Genomic DNA, 18,864 nt, shown 5'->3' with positions numbered 1-18,864 from the left:
TCACACGATTCACTGGCTGTGTACAGGCAGTCGAAAACACCAGTGTTTTCATAGGGTTTGGACCAAATTCACTTTGTGTGTGTGTGTGTTTTTTAAGTGTCGTTTAGAGGGACGCGGTAGGAGACAGCCAGGGCTTCGTCGCTGCTGAGGCACCTGGACAGCTCCTTTACGGAGGGAGGGCTCCCCGCTGCGCGCACGCAGGGGAAACCCTCGGATGAAGAGGAGCCGAGCTGGAGCGCGTACACACACACACACACACACACACACACACAGCTCCCCGCTATTGAAGCCAGGACCATGCATGTCGGTGGTCATCCAGTCGGCCGACGGACGCTCACGGGGCTAATATGATCTTGCCGAGTGACGATGCTTGCGTTGGAGATCCAGCCCTTTTTTGATTTAGCATCGGAATCCCAGCAGCACAAGTGGGAGCAGGAAAAGCAGCAGCAGCAGCAGCAGCAGCAGGGGCGCTTGTCCAATGCAAAAGTGCTAAGGATAGCTGCAGCCCACACACTGCCAGCCCTGTGCTGCCTTACTTTACTCTGATCGCCGCCAAGGGAGACTTTGCCATCTGCGAAAGGGGCAGTGGGAGCCACGATCACACGGTTAACAATGTAAATCACTGTCAGGTAGGCCTATTTTGTTTTGAGGAAGTATTGCACTTAGTTGGGGCTCCGCACCTCCAACAGCGTACTGTGGCTGAAGGGATTTTGCGCGATGCTCTTATTTAGCGTCTCCTCTCAGGAATCGGGACACGGTGTGTGAATTACCTCCTCCGGTCTATACAGAGATGCGAGCTGTGTAAATTTGCTGGCGTCCCTGAAAGTGGCAGTCATATTAACTTGTAAATGATTTACCGGGACCTGATATAAACGCTTCAGGGGCTTGGTTGAAAGTTTTAAGTTCATATTAAAAGTTGATTAAAATGAATGATGCAGGAGTTACGATTCCTACACCACGTTCACAGAGTCTGATGAAGTTGCAGAAAGAAACTCAGTTAAGCGCCTTTCAAAGCCCCATGATAGAATATATATATATATATATAATCAATGCAATGCAATTTAAAAATATGACTTAATAAGCCTTGAGGTACTGTTTTTAGCCAATTACGTCTTTGCCACTGTCAGTTTTCATGACAACCCCAAGAAAAAGGGGTTAAGTCAGTCTGCAGAAATGGACTCAGATTACTCTGATTCAAGTTCCACTTATTGCCAAGCTTGTAATGCAAGTAAAGTCAATCTCACCTGTATAGCCCAATATCACCCAAACCTCTTAGAATACAGAGTTCTGCATGCTTGAAAATATTTAGCATTAATGATGACATTTGCAAATTTTAAAGCTATTTAAACATTATTTAACCTGTTATATCTAATGAACTGTAAAGCTATATGGGTCTTGAAAATGACCAGGTTTTGCCTACTAAACACCATGGGTAATAAATTCCAGAGGTTACTCATCACTTAGTGTTCACTTGTAATTGTAAAATATTTTGCACAAAAAACCCCCCCAAACTAACCAGCAAAACAAAAACAAAAAACTGTCCAATTAAATTCTATTAACTTTACTCATCCCTTCGGGATTTAATTGGGAAGCATCAAATAACACCAGCGGGTTAGCGATACTCCAGAAAAGTTCAAAAAGGGGATGCGTGTGTGTGTGTGTGTGTGTGTGTGTGTGTGTGTGTGTGTGTGTGTGTGTGTGTGTGTGTGTGTGTGTGTGTGTGTGTGTGTGCGTGCATGCGTGCGTGCATGCATGCCTGTGTGGAGTACAACTGGTAATGTGCATGATAAATTGCGTAAATTTTGCCATATGAATTGCGCATACTGAAATACATGATTTATATGCTAGTCAGTTGTAACCATGATGGTGTTCTTCCCAGGCTCAACATGAGAGCAGTGTGTGTCAGGTGAAAAGGTGAACGGCAGTAGTCCAAGAGGCAGAAAAGAGTGGATCCCTTGTGAAAAACGCCTCCATCACCACCACCACCTCCCCTCTCTCTTCTCCATCACTCAGCAACATGGCTAATGCTGAGTAAGTACTGTCCACCCACTATAGACCTGCCAATCATCTTTACCCCCTTCTGTCCCTGTTCGGTGTTCCATACTGTCAGTATTCTGCAAAAACCCTGTATTTCCTCTGTTGTCCCTCCACATACAGGATGAAAGAAGTCATCAGTAACTCTGGAACAAAGTCTAACCTCTGAAAATGAAATTTGCAGCCAGAAATAATCACCAAACGATAGTCCTACAGTGTAATCTTCCTTTGTGGATTTTGCATGTGGTACTCCCATCGAGAGTGTATAGTGACTTTCTCATGCTTTATTCCTTCGGGGATGTAACTTCGTTCCGCGTCTTTTTACTGTCAGGTTTTCAAGTTCACGTGAAATATTCGGTTTAATATTGCTGGCCAATTAAGTATGCATATTTAACTTGGTGTGACACTAAATATTAAGATCACAAAGGACAACAAACCAACATAAAGCTGGAAAACTAAGTATCTCTGATTATGTCAAAGTAGCTTAGAATCTGAGGCTGTATAGCTATTTGAGCATAACTAATGGGAAATAAATGAACAGTAAGTGTCTTTTGTTGAGAGTGCAAAAAGCCATTTTCAAAAAAAAAGGAAAAATATGCATATTGCAGCATGGTTTGTGTGGAATCCTTTTAATAATCCTTATAAAATGTGTGATAGGACTACTGCAGTTCTTTACATATAAAAGGTCATAAATCTACAGTTGTCAGAGGAGAAAATTCAACTCCTGTAAAGTTGACCTAGAGATACAGGGCATTTGCAGGACATAGACAATATACTCATTTTGCTTTTGCATAAGTTTTTCATTTCCTCCCTTCTCTTCACGTTCAGTTCCCAGAGTGCCTTGCCTTCTTTAATTCTCTGACCCCCCCCCCTTCACTCCACCACCTTTCTTTCTCTATTCCCCATTTCTGTGTGTCCGTCCCTACAACATGACCTTTTTTCACTGAGACATTGCTATTGGTCAGGCGTCTCTGACCCTCATCACTTCTCCACAGAATGCTAAACAGACACGCACACACACACACAAAGACACACACACAAACACATAGATGCGCAGATGCAGTTGCACATGCCTGGCCGTAGAGGATACAGCAACACACACACATCCCTTAGTGTGAAGCATGATTCCTACTCTCTCATCACAAATTCCATCCTTTTCCCACCTCTCCAGATACTATATTCTCCTAGATTTACATTTTCTAACCGTGCTCGGCAAGCCTATGAATGGCTGATATATAACTGAGAGAATGTGGTATTTGTGCAACATTTTGTGTGCATGTGTTTGGGTATGAGCCCATGATATTGTGTGTGTGTGTGTGTGTAAATGTGCACACACATGCACAAGAGACAGAACGAGCATTTTGGGAGAATATGGCAAATCATTATTCTTTGTCGACTTACGATTCTGCTGGCATAGCACGACTTTCTAATTTGTCTCATCTTAACTAGCCACATTTATTCTCTTGGCCTAGATGAATAGCCCCAAATCATTGCTCCATTTGCACTTTTATGAGAAAACCAATTCGGTTGGTCCCATACAGAGCTCAGCCGCTCTCGGTAGCAATGCCATGTCACACAGTGTTCCCTTGTGTTTAAGGTGAACCCCCCCCCCCCCCGTAAAATGGATTGACTGTTTTATTGCTGTCTTTATACAGTTCACTCATTGTTTGTGGACATGCAAAACTGTAAGCAAAAGCAAACATTCTCGACCATGTTGTGACGATGTAAATATTCTTCCTGCTTCACTGAGAATCAATTGGAGCTCAGCGCTTCGTTTTCCTCCCCCTACCACCCAACATGATTTCATGGGGAAGAGAAGCATATTCGCACCCTTGCCATTTTAAAAAACGCAAGTCAGACAGAACCCATAAGGGTGTAGGCGCTCAAACATTTTACGAGTCCACAAAGTCGGCGGCGAGGTCATTGTTAGTTGAGCATCTCCGGGTTTCATCTCTTCATGATGTCCCAGACGCAAGCCTCGGTTCTCTGGTTTTCAGCTTTGGGGAAATACTTATCACAGTCAACAATTAAAACGGATCAGTTGAAGGTCACAGGAATAATGTGTGAATTCTGATTTTCCCTTTAAGATTCTGAAGGGCTCTTAGTGCTGGACATGACCATTCATCTTTCTCCCCATGTTGCTGCTTACCCTGTTGTTTATTCAATGCCGGTGGGAGGGTGCAGAAATTGGATGGCTCTGCCTCTTTTGTTCAGAAAGTGGGAACTGACAAGCACACAGTGTCTCCATATCTGTTGGGATAAAGACTATTTGCGAGCGGCCTGATATTGCTCCCTAATTGGCTATTTTCATAAGTATGTTGGCATAATGTGCTCAGTTTATTAGCTCCGAGTAACAACAAATCAAGGTTGGGAGATCTCTGCCACGTGAGTCGGGGCTTAGCACACTGGCATTTTTAACAGAGCGCAGTCTGTTCATTCAATAATACAATATGCATCTAAAAGAAATATTTTCAGATGAACAGAAAGCAAAGCAGAATGGTAGGTGGAAGTCTTTGCACAGATTATGTCTATAATGCATGTTTACATGTCCTGTGTAGACAATACATGCATAAGAGGACTGTTATGCTTGAAGATCATGCGAATATATTGGCTCAAGATGTGGACCTGTTGCTCAGTGGGTATGACGTGACACCCAAACTGCTTCAGCTGGGGATTTAATTCTCGCCCAGGCAACCCATGCTAAAAACAATGTGTATCTAACGGTGCTGTGCTTTGAAAAAAAAAGCATCTATAAATGATGCATTTATGATTTGCATTAAAGAGCGGTATAGATGTACCACATTGACTCTTACTTATCAGGATCATATATGTGATCACAAATGCAAGTATGTGAAAGATATATGGAATTATTAGCCATGGTATTGTTTCCAGTCAATTTAAAGTCCATGGTTTCTGGTCTACGCCCCACACCCCACACCACACACACACACACACACACACACACACACACACACACACACACACACACACACCTTTTCTCCCCAATTGTACTTGGCCAATTACCCCACTCTTCCGAGAAATCCCGGTTGCTGCGCCATACCCTTTGCCAATCCGAAGAGAGCTGCAGACTATCACATGCCTCCTCTGATACATGTGGAGTTGCCAGCCGCTTCTTTTCACCTGACAGTGAGGAGTTTCACCAGGGGGACGTAGCGCATGGGAGGATCATGCTATTCCCCCCAGTTCCCCCTCCCCCTGAACAGGCACCCCGACTGACCAGAGGAGGCTCTAGTGCAGCGACCAGGACACATACCCACATCCGGCTTCCCACCCGCAGACACGGACAATTGCATTTGTAGGGACGCCCAACTAAGCCGGACGTAACACAGGGATTCGATCCAGCGATGCCTGTGTTGGTAGAAAACAGAATAGACCACTACGCTACCCAGACGCACCTTCTTTTTTTCTTTTAAAAAAAATATAGAACAACGGTTGCCAATTAAAATAAGCATTGGGAGTATTTCAGTGTGCAGAGCTCACTCCTTTGTTCTTTGTTTTGTAATTTTTGTCTTGCAACTAAATATTTTTTCTGGATATGTGCACAATTGGTTCCTCTGTTTTTTTTGAAGAGGCAATTATTTATTACTACACCTTCCATACATCATCATGCACTTAAAAAATTCAAACTAGTCAGCCCTGTTTGCAAAGAAATCATTACCCATAGTAATTTGTGCCAAGCAACTAGTACTTTCGGCTGCTCCCGTTAGGGGTCGCCACAGCAGATCATCCATTTCCATCTCTTCCTGTCCTCTGCATCTTCCTCTGTCACACCAGCCACCTGCATGTTCTCCCTCACCACATCCATAAACCTCGTCTTTGGCCTTCCTCTTTTCCTCTTCCCTGGCAGCTCCATATTCAGCATCCTTCTCCCAATATACCCAGCATCTCTCCTTCGTACATATCCAAGCCATCTCAATCTTGCCTCTCTTGCTTTATCTCCAAACCATCCAACCTGAGCGGTCCCACTAATATAATCATTCCTAAACGTGTCCTTCTTCGTCACTCCCAGTGTAAATCTGAGCATCTTCAACTCTGCCACCTTCAGCTCCACCTCCTGTCTTTTCGTCAGTGCCACTGTCTCCAAACCATATAACATAGCTGGTCTCACAACCATCTTGTAAACTTTCCTTTGAAATCTTGGTGGTACCCTTCTGTCGCAAATCACTCCTGACACTCTTCTCCACCCACTCCACCCTGCCTGCACTGTCTTCTTCACCTCTCTTCTGCACTCTCTGTTACTTTGGACAGTTGACCCCAAGTATTTAAACTCATACGCCTTCGTCACCTCTACTCCTGGCATCCTCACCGTTCCACTGTCCTCCCTCTCATTCATGGATAGGAATTATGTCTTGCCCCTACTATCTTTCATTCCTCTTCTCTCCAGTGCATACTGCTTCTTCTCCACTCCTCAGGCATCCTCTGACTTTCCAAGATTGTGTTAAACAATCTAGTTTAAAAACTCCACTGCCATCTCTCTTAAACATCTCCATGCCTCCACAGGTATGCCATCAGGACCAACTGCCTTTCCACTCTTCATCCTCTTCATAGCTGCCCTCACTTCCTCCTTGCTAATCCACAGCACTTCCCGATTCACTATCCCCACATCATCCAACCTTCTCTCTCTCTCATTTTCTTCATTCATCAGCCCCTTAAAGTATTCCTTCCACCTTCTTAGCACACTCTCCTCGCTTGTCAGTACATTTCCATCTCTATCCTTGATTGCCCTAACCTGCTGCACATCTTTCCCAGCTCGGTCCCTCTCATACAACTCACCATACGCCTTTTCCTTTGCCTTTGCCACCTCTCTCTTCACTTTACGCTGCATCCCCTTGTACCTCTGTCTACTTTCTTCATCTCTCTGACCATCCCACTTCTTCTTTGCCAACCTTTTCCTCTGTATACTTTGCTATACTTCCTCATTCCACCACCAAGTCTCCTTGTCTTCCTTCCTCTGTCCTGATGACACACCAAGTACCTTCCTAGCTGTCTCCCTCACTATTTCTGCAGTGCTTGCCCAGCTATCTGGCAACTCTTCACTACCACCCAGTACCTGTCTTAACTCCTGCCTGAACTCCACACAACAGTCTTCCTTCTTCAACATACACCATTCTATCTTCAGCTCTGCCTACGTTCTCCCGTCACCACCTTGCAGTCTCCAATCCCTTTCAGATCACGCCTTCTACATAAGATGTAGTCCACCTGTGTGCACTTTCCTTCACTCTTGTACGTCACCCTGTGTTCCTCCCTCTTGTTGAAATATGTATTCATCACACCAATTTCCATCCTTTTCGCAAAATCTACCACCATCTGTCCTTCCACATTTCTCTCCTTGACACCATACCTACCCATCACCTTCTCATCACCTCTGTTCCCTTCATCAACATGCCCATTTGTGCCAAGAAACACTGATTCTAATTCTATGCGTCCTTTTACTCTACAAATTCAAAGATTCAGAAATTGATAACATATAAGCTGGGCCAAAGTTTCTATGAATTTCTTCTTGGTATGCTTCAGACAAAAATGGAAAGGCACAATGGCCCAGTGGTTTGCGCTGTTGCCTCACAGCAAGAAGGTCCTGGGTTCAAACCCCAAGCCATTCCAGGTCCTTTTTGTGTGGAGTTTGCATGTTCTCCCCGTGTCTGCATGGGTTTCCTCCAGGCGCTCTGGTTTCCTTCCACCATCAAAAAGATATGCATGTTATGGTTGATACTCATGTCTGTGCCCCTGACCAAGGCAATGGAAGAAATAACTGGAGTTGGTCCCCGGGTGCTGTACAGCAGCTGCCCACTGCTCTTAGATACACAGCTAGGATGGGTTAAATGCAGAGAGTAAATTTCATTTGTATGTGTGTACAAAATGACTAATAAAGAGTATTTTATTATAAAACATCAAATGCAGTTATACATTGGCATCTTACATAGATAGCTATGACAAACGTACAGTAACTGCATTCATACAGGGGTAGAGCGCACAAGTCGGTCAATAAAGCCAATTTCAAGCCTTTAGCCATCCTAATTTTATCAGTCCTTAAGCCTGTCAGGGCCCATATTTCTGAAAGTGTGTGGATAGATTAAATAACCCCAGTATTAGGTGTCTGCACAGCATAAAAGGTCTATGGGTCTTTGCATTTTGAAGACAGCTTACGTGCACCTTCTGTCTGAGGACGGCCCTGGGAGACTTTCTGTCTCTCCTGTGTCTTCAATTGCAAGGAACTGTAAAGGTCAGATAAGACACCGGCCATGCTGGAGCCACAACACTGTTGTGCAGCGCAACAATTCATCATAGTGTAGTGTCATATAATATTGTAGATGATGTAATGTGCCTGGAGGACTTCATTAATATCAATCAGTAAGAAATTATGAACGTTTTTGTGAAAGTTGCAGTGGGTTTAAAAAAAATGACTTTACGTATTCCACTGGGATGTAAACAAACATCAAAGAATATAAGATCATCAAATATTATGTGAATATTATATGAAATCCTTGAAGCTCTTGTCTGTATATGTTCTTGAGGATTCTGACGGTTGCTTTTAATACAAAACATGTAAAGGCAACAACAACAAAAAAAAGGCAAATAAAGTGCATACAGATAAAACTGCATGCAAGAACAGTGAGCTTAAGTCATTGTAATTAGTTTAGTATGCATGGGTATACATGAAATTCCCTGAGCAAAATCAGACAGCCTCTTCATTTGCTCATTATCTTCATCTTTGGAAAATGTATCTAACATACTCTGTAGGTGAGTCAGCAGCTAAGACACATCTTACTGACTGCCTCAACAGACTTGGTTTTACCTTTTTGTGCCACTGCTAATCCTTTTGACTTTAACTGACCTGTCATTGTAACATGTGTCAGAATATACAGCTGTCTTTGCACAAATTTATCTTACATTCTTGTATATTCGTGGTACTAGAAGAGGAAAAACACTTGCGATAGAGTCGTTTGCTGCACATTAAACCCCAGCACACTGTTGGTCGCTCCACCTGTGTGTGGGTATGCAACACTAATAGACAATGAAGGTTAGCTGTGCCCAGTGTTCTCCCAAGCAGCTGGTGGGGGCAGTGGACATCTGCTTTGTGCTGTTATGTTCTTGGCCAATTTTGGGTTTCTTTTAGATAGTAAGGTATTGCCCTCAGTCAACCTAAGTTAATGTGTGTTTGAGGATCACAGAGCTATTCTGGTGCTCTGGACTTATGTAGGATGCAATGTTTGCAGGTGGAACTGTATTTCCTTTGTTCCCAGGGAGTCTTTATTTCGAAGCATTCAATACCTTTCTGAACCACAGGGAGAAGGTGATAGGCACCAGCAACACTTGAAGTTGATGCATTGTTTGGAACATGAACCGTTTTTTCATTTGAAGGACTCAATACTGGTTCATTGATTTTTATTTTTTTTTGTGTTCTCTTTGATCAAATTAATACATTTACAACCATTTGCAATCTCATTTCAATGTTTCATTTTGAAAAAATTAGAAATTTTACAGACTATATTCCCTAAAGTGCACATGCAAAAGGCTACAGCTAGGTAGCTGCAAGAAAAAAAAAACCTCAAAATTTTGACCGTTATATATTATGCAAGAATTTTTCATCAATCGGATAGATGAATAAAGATCTTATTTGCTTAATGCCAGGTCAATGTGCTGTTCATGATTTATGATGGGGACCTAATAAAGTTTTAACCAAGATGTTAAGGCTTTGAATTCACTTTGAAGCACTTTGAAGCCAGGCTTTAAAGAGCACTCAGGTTCTCCAAGCACTCATCTGTAGTCACCGTCCGAGTTTTCTTTCTCAATTAACGATATTTCCATTGATTTGATTGAGGTAACAACATTCAGAGGGGGAATCACATCAAGAAAGTGTAACAATGACTTTCTTCTTTGTCTTTTTTGTTTTGTTTTGTTACTAAGCATTTTACCCTTTGCTTTTCCTGAAGCTGTTTGTATATCTATATGCAAAGGGGCCATGGTGGCCATGAGCAGGGCAGTTACAATTGTCAGATTAAGGACATTCATTTGTGCTATTGCCCGCCAGTTACATACATGACCTTCTGTTTTGGTCAGAGAGGTGCCTTGAGCAAACTTTTGTCACATAATGACCTTTCCTACCTGGCCCACAACACTGCTATCTATTATCTAATTTAATCTGCTTGCTGAAGGGGAAAGTGGTATATAGGTCCCAATGCTGACCCCAAAGGAGAGTCCCACTTCCCTGAGTAATACTTATTTCCTTTGGTTGTTGTGCTGCAGCTGTAGCTCTCCCAACCATCCCATTAATGTGTTTGTTTTTATCTCTTTCTTTTAGATACCTTTTATGAATTTGCCCAGTTTTTATAGTTTCTGCATCTTCATGATTGTTTTACGTAAAATACACCCACAAATTCGGCATTTTCACTGAAACTTGTGATATATGATTTTAACTTCTCTAATACCTACAAGAATCCCTCTGAGCATCTCTTAAATCTCAGAAATATTTCGTCATGTCTCCACCAGCTGCAGGCCATAACACCGGGCCACATCCCTGTATGCAGGAGGGTGCATGTGGGCTGAGGGGCTCCAGACAGCTTGTCATGAAATCCCACTCCTAAGAATTGGAATTACTCTGTTTACCAAAAACAGTACAGCTACCAGTTTGGCTGGGTGCCACTGGTGCTGAAGCCAACTGAAAACTTACATAGTCGCACAGAACATCCCTAAACTCCTTGACTCAGGTGATAATGGGCATTGTACTCTGTTTTTCCTTAAAAAAATGCAAACAAACCACAGATCTATAGTATTTGCAAGGTAACCTGGTGATTAGAAAATAGCCCACTTTTTGTTGTGCATGTTTGTACAGCAGATATGAAGGGTTACGTTTAGATGTCAGATTACATCTTTGGTTTATCTTTTTTGTTTTTAGGAAAAGTCAGAAGTCTGCATCTTGAATAATGTTTTGAATTCTTTTTTTTGGCACTCTAATGAGCAAAATTAAAATGGATACAGTAGATAAACATGCTTCACTCCAAAATTAATACACGTGTGTGTGTGTGTGTGTGTGTGTGTGTGTGTGTGTGTGTGTGTGTGTGTGTGTGTGTGTGTGTATGTGTGCATAATGGTGATTACCGTGGGTGGTACCAGTGGTTAAATAAGTGGGCATTGTAGTCAGGTCTTGGAGATATGATAGTAAAGCCGCACTAGTAACAAGTTATAAGCTGTCCTAGTGTCACTAGTAAGATTTATTTGAACCGAAGCCTTGCACTACAAGTAATATATTGTTTGTTACCATGAGTGTAGCACTCTGCCAGTACTAGCTAGCTATGATAGGACCAGCTTTTGTCGAGGGTGGGTAACGTGATGCTAGTAACACTCCTTATTGGAAGACTGATATTAAGCTGTGATGTGTATTAAGAAGACAGGCGGCACGGTGGCCTAGTTAGTTAGCATTGTCGCCTCACGGCAAGATGGACCTGGGTTTGACTCCAGCCTGTCTGTGTGGAGTTTGCATGTTGTCTTCATGTGTGTGTGGGCATCCCTTCCACACTGCAAAAAAAACCATGCATGTTAGGGGAATTGGAGTCTCTAAATTGTCTGTTGGTGTGAATGGTGTGTGAGTGGCTGTGTGTGTGTGTGTGTGTGTGTGGGGGGGGGGGTGTTTGTTAGACTGGAGACCTGTTCAAGGTGTCTCCCTGCCTTCTGCCCCAGTGCCTGCTGGGATAGGCTCCAGGATGCCTTATTTTGTTTGTCCCAACAGCACTCCAGGAACTCTGCCTCTCGGTTGGTTAAGGTTAGGGTTAGGGCGGGGTGAGGGTTAGCCAATGGGAGGCATGCGAACACTTTCGTCACACGGAAGTTGGTCCTAAAGTGGGTTAGAAAAACAATAGATGCCTCCAGGATCCTGAATTGGATTAAGCGGGTAATTGCCACGGCCCTGACCGGAGCTGCACCCAAAGAGGAAACACTGAGGGTGGTCTGACAGGATGTGGAAGCGGGGCAGGCTAAGCTAACTGCTAGCCCATGCAGACCGGCAGTTCCGACAGTCATCCTGGCTGGCGTTTGTTCTCATGGACAGTTTTTTTTTTATTTATTTTTTTTTTAGTTTAGATATATGTGTTAGTTTGGATATATGTGTTCTTGTAGTTTCTGGATATGTGTTTTTGTCTTTGTGTTGCACTGCTGTGGGCTGAGGGTAATTATATTTCATTTCATTTCATGTGCGCAAGTGCATGAAATGAAATTACAAAGTGTTTCTGATTCTGATTCTGATAATGGACAGATGGATATATTCAGTCTTCAAATTGTTTTTTCTACTATTCTGAGTGGTTACCAGCTTAAATCAGCCATCTAATTTGATCAGCTATAGGTCTAATTGCTTATATTAGCAGCATTCTAGTCTAGATACAGGCTAACTCGATTAATAGCATGCAGTCAACAATATACTTCATTTTGTGTTTCACTTGTGCTGGGGAAGCACTCAGGGCCATTTATCTTAATCCTGATCCAGCCATGCATTGCTGTGCAGGAACTATGAGACTTATTAGGACTCACTGTGCCTGTATGGCAGGCTTAGGAGAAGTTTCCTCACATCAAGACTGCAAAGACTAAAATTTCTTTTGTTCAGGCACCAAAACGGTATATATATATTTTTTGACATTGTGTTAATGAATCATTTTCGCCCGCTAATCTGCTCAAGAGTAGCTAATGTCTCTGGAGGAGTCTGGCACTGTACAGCCGTCCTCTCCAAGTAAATGAGAGCAATCAGAATTTTTCATGCCCTCAGCACTGCCCAGGTCTGATTTGTCCAGTGAAAAGTACCAGAAGATGGCATAATTTTTCACAACATATTTCTGTTGTACCATTGTGATTCTGTTGGTGCCAAAAAACACAAATTTTCAGCTTTTGGGGCATATATTGAGGAAGACACTATTAAGTTAAACCTATGTTGGTGGGTTAATGTTTTCTGTGCCCTGAACCCTGAGAGGTTTGTGCTTAAAGATATACCACGCTGCATACAGTTTTATGTGTTTTTTCTTCTTCAATGAATTGTATTATTTGCATCTTAATAAGGAGACTCACTTTGAATATTTTTCTGAATATTTTCTTGTTACTGTGTTTTTTAAGTACTATGAATTAATTCTAACAATGCAATATAAAACTTCCCATTTCTTGACTTCCTGTTTTATTTACTTTTTAACACTTGTCTATCATATTCATTCCCACAAATGTAAAAAGAAACTGGAAAATATCAGTTTTCAGAATCACGTGACAAAGTACAAATATACTGAAAAGTACCAAAGCACAGCAGAAACATCTGTGTAGATGACACATAAAAAGGAACGACTGTGTACAGTACCAGGAGTAAACATTTTAAACATCCCAGTGCTCTGACCTAGAAGGTGTCAGTTCATTCTTTTCATGTAATGTACAATTATGTACATTTTCAGAAAAAAAAGGCAGTACGTTATTCATTAATTTCACAGTAAAAGAGGATATTAATTGCTCCAGCTCATATGATGCATAATTTGCAGCAATGCCTCCCTCTTGAAGTGTTTCTGGCACTCCATGCATATCCATCATGAAACCCCAATTTTGACAAAAATTTCGTTTTTATACCATCTCGGTCTTATTTTTGTGGTTTTTAATCATTGTGCGTATGATATCATTTCACTCACCAGTTTCACTTTGTACCCAGGGGGCAAACTGATTTTTGCACGGGTCGGATGCTGTAAAAGGTTGTTCTCCAGAAATCATATCTAGGGCCTACATGGATCACAACCTGGGTGGACAACCGGGAAAACAAGTTGCAGGAAAGCTACAAGAAGCGTCCAAAGTTGCCCACCAGGCCTATGAACGTTAACCAATAGGGGTAGATAGGGTTAAAATTTTAACCAATAGATATCTGCATGAAAATCACAGTGTTGATTACTCACATTGAGACAAACAAAAAAATGTATTGGAAGTTTTTTCAAAAATGTTTTTTTACCAGAGTAAATGACACATATATAATTAAGTATGTGCTAATTTGCATAAATATCACAGTCGGAGGAAATGGTTTTACAGACATGTTGTAAAGAGTTTTCTAGCAGAAATCATATCTAGGACCTTCAGGGATCACAACCTGGGTGGACAACCTGGAAAACAAGTTGCTGAAATGCTACAGGGAGGGCCCAAACATGCCCCTCCCCCATACCAAAACAGTAATTTAAGCTGGTTGGGTCATATTGCATAATCCTTCTTGTGAATGAATAAAACATGTTGTAAAGGGTTGTCTAGCAGAAATCATATCTAGAACCTTCAGGGATCACAACCTGGATGGACAACCTGGAAAACAAGTTGCTGAAATGCTACAGGGAGTGCCCAAACATGCCCCCCCCATACGAAAACAGGCATTTAAACTGGTTGGGTCATATTGCACAATCCTCCTTGTGAATGAATATCTCTGTAAGAGTTCACAGTAAAGACACATTGAGACAGCTTATGGAAATTAGAAAATATGCTCTGATCTTATACCTTGGTTTGTTCCCAGTAGAAACATGAGATGGGCCTATACCTTAAATTAATCACGAAGCAAACAAAATTCCTGTAACTGTAAATAATGTAAGATTTATTTCTTATTTTATACATTGAACACAATGTACTTACTGAACACAAAATAATTATCTGTGCCAAAACTATAACAAATTATTTAAAATAAATAAATAAATCATATCTAGGACCTTAAAGGACAACAATGAGATGGGTATATGCTTTAGTATACACAGGAAACAAACAAAATAATTTATACCTTGAACACAATATGCTGAACACAAAACGTTAGCCCAGAATTTGAAAAGCAGGACTTTTTAAAGACATCTTTTATAGAACTTTGCCCATGTTTTCTCACTCGCTTTCTGAGTTACAGCTGCTATCACTGCTCTCAACTCTAGCAGTATGTATTCTGCTGCATTTGCTCGCCAGTCCTTGGCAACGGCACCCGATGTAGCACGGAACTGCCTTCCTTGCACATGAACAGTTCTTCTGACAACCCTTGACACATGCACATGAGATTGTCGTTTTCATTGAGACAGGTCAGGCTGGCTTTGTTGCCGGAACAGGAACTGCGTGTCCATCAACCAGAGACCAACCAAATTCAGTGCATGGGGGAATTTCTGGCTTGGCGATATGTGCATTCTTGTCAATGATAGTTGCCAGTGCAGCCCTTTTCAGGTGTAGCATAAATGCATCTTCTGTTGGGGGTAGAAGCTTTAATAGAGTTGACTTGTTGTTCAAAAACTTGTACACTCTCAATTTGCCCAGATCAGCCCCCTCAAACTGATCAGCTGTGGATGTGTACACTGATATGGTGAGGTCCCGCGCCTGATTGAGAAGGTCATCGGTTATGGTATCGCTAGGGTTCTCACCAAAGTCTTCAAGTGCAGGGATGTCACGACTTATGCTGCTCTTGAACCATACCTTCTTCCCAGTGAAATATGGGTAGCTGGTTGTGTCTCTACCACTCAGACTGTGGATGAATGGCATGGCACGATACTGTGAAGGTCCCAGAGCTACAACCATCTCATGTATAGGCAGGTATGCATTCTGACCTGTTCTAACCCACATCTCTGGTAGATCACTCAAGTGTGTTGCACCATAGTACAGACATGTTGTAATGATATCAGTGTCATTAGCATGTATGACAACTCTTTCAACTCCCTCATTCTGGACAGTATAGAGTGTGCAGAGGATTATCCTAGTGTCAGCCTCCTGCTGTGTTGATTCCAGAGCAGGAACATCCATCACAGACCCTGCGGAGAGCACCACATTCTTTGTCTCTTCCTTGAATCCACCACCCAGGTAGAGATGAGTAGGACCAAGATCACTCCCCAGTTGCTCCTCCTCACACCATCTTTCACAGAGAAAGCTCAGCAAGTTTGCTTTGTTAGTAGACACAGCAAAAAACTCATGTGGATCTGGAGCTGTATACTGCTCACTGACTTCATACACTTTGGCTGGTTTGGATCGAGCATATCTCTGTTGTTGCTCAGCTGACTTGATACTGGTTCCACTGTATCTGTCACAACAGAAGTGTATTATTTCAGTACCACGAGGCACATCAGTCAGCAGCAGGTGTTTGTATCTGTCAGCGATTGCTCCAAATCGTTCATCTTTGTGAAAAGACCAGTGTCTTATGGCAGACATAGCATCTACAAGTACTGCTGTCTTGAGGATGTTTTGGGGTAGATCAGCATTGATGGTTACTTTGGTCTCCTCTTTCAGGACCTTTACAAGGCTGGACTTGGTGCCAGTTCTCATACTGCCATCTTCCTTGAAGAGGGATGGGGGAAGGTCACCGTACTCGTGGTTGCCTACAAAGTCAACAATGTCGAGTTCTCCACAACTAGCAATGCAGAAGGGCAGTAACTTCATTGCTGTTGCCAGTGGTGCAGGTTTTCCCCCCAGACTTCTTTGGTTTCATGTGTTGTGTGTGGAAAGTGTTAAGCTTAACAACACTTGTCTTTTTATGATGACTGGTAAGTGACTCAGACAGTGCCTTCAAACCAATTTCTTTTACACTTAACAGGTTGTCCTTGACTATAGCATCTGCACACTCACCAGTAGATATATTGATCGGGGGGGGGGGGTATATGGACCCTCCCTGTAGCTGTCCAGCAACTTGTTTTTCAAGTTGTCCATCCAAGTTGTGATCCTTGAAGGTCCTAGACAGGATTTCTGGTAGACAACCCTTTACAACAAGTCTGTAAAACCATGTTCACCAGTTATGTGGTGTTTATGCAAATTAGTGCATACTTAATTATATATGCGTCATTTACTCTGGTAAAAAAACATTTTTCATAAAACTTCCAATAAATTTTTTTGTGTGTCTCAATGTGAGTAATCAACACTGTGATTTTCATGAAGATATCTATTCGTTAAAATTTTAACCCTATCTACCTCAAATGGCTGTGTTCAGGCAGGGTGGGCAACTTTGGACGCTCCCTGTAGCTTTCCTGCAACTTATTTTTCGGGTTGTCCACCCAGGTTGTGATCCCTGAAGGTCCTAGATATGATTTCTGGTGAACAACCTTTTACAGCATGCGACCCGCGTTTTCCCCCAAAAATGGGGTTTTGCCCCCTGGGTATTGGAGATTTTGGACACAGGAATATTGCTTGGAGAAAGCTTTACAATGACCTCTGATCACAAGCCTTAAAATATCAATCTCGAAGATTCCGACTGCATTCATTTTTTGGCATGCACTTTCCAGGAGTCATTTCTAAACAGCTAACTAGTTTGTCCACCACAACCCTGGAAAAAAAAAGAAAAGTGTTTGTTCCTCATCCTCTCCGGTGGACCAACCGCTGCTGGGTGATGTAAAAGACATCACTACCTTAGTGACACTTGAGATCTTTGACGGGAGTGTTGCCACAGACACACGTTTGTATTTCTGTGTTCCTGCAAATGCTCGTCATTGTGTCACCTTATTTTGGTGAAACATTGTAACCTAACAGACATTTATCTAGGGGACATTTTTCGAGACTATGGGCATTTTATACCTTTATTAGATAGTGTAAGTGTAGCGGCAGACAGAAAATGTGGGAGAGATAGAGTGGGGTATGACATGCAACAAAGGTCGCCAGCTGGAATCGAACCGGCAACATTTGCGACCATGTGGCATGTGTTGTAACCATTCGGCTATGGAGGCGGGATTATTATTAAGTAGACTAACCCCCCCTAGCATTTCGAAGTGGTATTGTTCGCGCCGCTGTCACAAACACAATGTATTTCGATTTTCCTCAGAGCCTAGCAACTCTGGACACGTACATTTTGTTAACACATTTCCGTGAAGAAGCATAATCCGCTATGTTTGTGTTTTCCTTCATCATAACACCGAGCTCATTCCTTGTAGCCCCTGGTTTGTTTTCTGGCTGTTAGCGTTAGCTAGCATTAGCAACATGGCTAACAGCTAGCAGTCTGGCTACTGTCCAAAGTAAGAAACAACCATAATGATCCCATTAATTAATGTGTAAACTACTAATAAGACACGTTAGTCCCTGGCTAACGAGTCTGACCCTTTAGCCGAGCGGTTAGTGATGTCGCCTTGTGGTGCAGTTCACCCCGTATCGAATCCCGCACCGGGCAAGAAAATAACTGGTTACAATAGGCAGGCAGGAAGAGTGACCAGATTTTCAAAATCCCAAATTGGGACCCTAAAAAGTGTACCGCACGTTCGTGCACGCGCTCACAAGCTTGTCTGTCTCACCGGACATAATACAGTAGCGAATTCGGGAGGGCAGTCTGGAAGACCATCACCACAGCCGAGACGCGGACCTGTGGTTCCCACTCCGCAACCGACAACGTTAACCAGTCGACTAAAGGGTCTGACCCGTTGGTCAAGGACCAACGTGTCTACTTATCCATGCACATTACTCTACCCCCCTCCTTCGGCACGTCTCTGGGCGCACGCGCTTCCAATGACCTCACGGTCTCACCATCCCACTTCAGTCCGGGAACCGCCACAGCCGGGACGCGAACCGGTGGCTCCCACACCGCAAGCGACAACGTTAACCAGTCGACTAAGAGTTCCGATCCGCTGGTCAAGGACCAACGTGTCTACTTATCCATGCACGTTACAATACATTGAAAGATTTTTTTATCCCCTCTTACCAACAAAAGACAGGCTAGAGTAGCCGAGTTTTTTTAAAAAACTTCACACATACAGACAAATCAGTGTTTAATTCACACACGTGGTGCATTTTTTATGTTTTTTGATTGGATTAGGTAATAATGAGTGGGACAGAATACGGGAAACGTCTCTGTAAGCGCTGAAAACAAATATAATATTCAGTATTTTTTTTAACTGC

Source organism: Lampris incognitus, chromosome 4 (genome assembly GCF_029633865.1).
Source record: "Lampris incognitus isolate fLamInc1 chromosome 4, fLamInc1.hap2, whole genome shotgun sequence".
NCBI classification, from domain to species: Eukaryota; Metazoa; Chordata; class Actinopteri; order Lampriformes; family Lampridae; genus Lampris; species Lampris incognitus.
This window is presented reverse-complemented; position numbering follows the sequence as displayed.